Below are 2,006 nucleotides of genomic sequence, written 5' to 3'. Positions count from 1 at the left end.
ACATACAGGCCGGTTCCTGCTCACTGGCTGAGCGAGGTGCGCGTGCAACACCGAGGGTTGTGATCCCGTTGCCGGTCCCGGTCCGGTACGGGAGTGACACTGAGGGTTGCGATCCGTTGCCGGACACGGAAAAAGACAAAAAAAAGAAAAAAAAAGAAATTAATACGACAAGTGAACAGATATGAAGTTGTTGGGAGGGAGGGGGGAGAGGGAGGAGGGAGGGAGGTTTCAGCAATTGTGCACAATAACCAACCATGTTGTATATTGACAAAATAAAATTAAATTAAAAAAAAAAAAGAATTGCTTCAAGCAGCAAAGCCATCATAAAAGGTCAATGATCCATAGAAAACTTATTCCAAAATATTTCAGTGACTTTCTCAGTACAAATCTGTATTAAGTCTAAAACAGATTCGGTTTGTTTTTGTTTTTCCTAAGCTCAAGATTAACACTGTAGGAACTTAGTTAAACAGAGAAGTAGGCACCCCTACTTCAAAAATAAAAAGACCAAAACACAATACCTCTTTAAAGCAAACTCACTCTAAAACCTGGAAAGCAAGGAAAAAGCCACTTCTATTAATAGATTTACAAAATGTTATCAATTTTCTCTAGAAAAGCTTTTGGTTTTAACTCCAATAACTTAAATCTACATAATTCATCACCACCTTTAGACCTAAAGCTACTCCAAATCATTAATGCTTGGCCTACCTCTACCACATTTGTTCTGTAACGAACCTATTTAAGAAAGCAAAATCATAACAGCATTACGGAAGAAACATTAATGAGAAACCATATTTTTACATGTTAAATATATCAATAATTTACAATTTGGAATATCAGATACTAATCATACCAGAACCTTCCAACATAGAGAGAATAAGTTCTAGCAGAAAAGAAAGTTACGCTTTAGAACTTTCTAAGCTGTATTTCAATTGAAATATATTTAGGGCATGGCAAAAGGTAATTTATGAAATCTACAATAAAAAGTATTCAAACGCAATGTTCTAAAACCAATTACTTTATGAAATTATGCTTTTCTGTATGTTCTCTTAAGACTCTAAATGGTTTCTGCCGGCAAAAAGTACTAAACCTACTTCTTAGACACCCGAATAATCAAGCTGCTTCTGAGACTAAAAGGATGCTAATTCTAGCAAAAGTCAAAGGTTAACAAAAATTAGTCAAGACTACAAATGGAGAAAGTCAATTCGGGGTGCTTAATATGATTCCCCATTATCTTTTTATATTTATTATTCCTAAATAACCGGCAATTCCACCTGAAACTAGTGGGCAAAAACTAAAGGCATTAAGAAACTAATTTCGAAATAAATGTGTGGGCTTTTTAAAATAAAAACAAACTTACTACAGCTTTGGGGGAAAATAGCTATCAATCTTCAATAAGACTTTTTAAAGCCTCTCTATACCCGCAAAGAAATCTTTCAAGTTCACTAAACACATGCATGTCTTTGAAAATCTAGCTTGAGAAATCATAACACCAGTTTTGGGCATGTGATGAAGCCACCGCCCTCCACCCTCCACCAATTTGACGCTCGGTACATGTAGTCCTAACAGTAAGATAAGCTGTGTGTTTTATTAGGAAGGCATGTTTTATTGGGGGGGGTTCAGTTAGACGCTAGGAATGTTGCCTGCACACCGCCATCACCCACAGTACTCAAAAAGTAAACAAATCAAAACCAGCAACGTAAACTGGAATGACAGGACCAGGAAGGGAAAGTAACAGACAAAGAGAAAACACAAATTTGCTTGAGAAAAGAAATTAAAACAAACCATTTACAACTTTCATTTAGCCCTAAGGCAACACACTCCAACCGACCCAACGCGCTCTACCGGGACGACAGTGAAACTACTCAAGAACAACAAAGAGGAGCGGCGGCCGCAGCAGGAGTCCCCGTCCGAGTACAACTTGATTCTCCGACAAACTGCGAGCGGAGTTCCGAGCCGGAGGATCGACCCCGGAGCCCCAGGGACGCGAGCCACGGCCGCCGGGCGCC

The 2,006-nt window shown here is 39.0% G+C and overlaps 1 protein-coding gene across 2 annotated transcripts in view; it reads right to left on the bottom strand.

Moving 5' to 3' along the window:
* SMAD4 (SMAD family member 4) overlaps nucleotides 1–2,006 on the bottom strand; it is a 59,250-nt gene that overhangs the window by 56,663 nt on the left and 581 nt on the right. The window lies entirely within an intron of this gene.

This window comes from Galeopterus variegatus, unplaced genomic scaffold (genome assembly GCF_000696425.1).
Source record: "Galeopterus variegatus unplaced genomic scaffold, G_variegatus-3.0.2 Scaffold3229, whole genome shotgun sequence".
NCBI lineage: Eukaryota > Metazoa > Chordata > Mammalia > Dermoptera > Cynocephalidae > Galeopterus > Galeopterus variegatus.
Note: the sequence above shows the minus strand (reverse complement) of the source record. Positions and strands in the feature narration are given on the sequence as shown.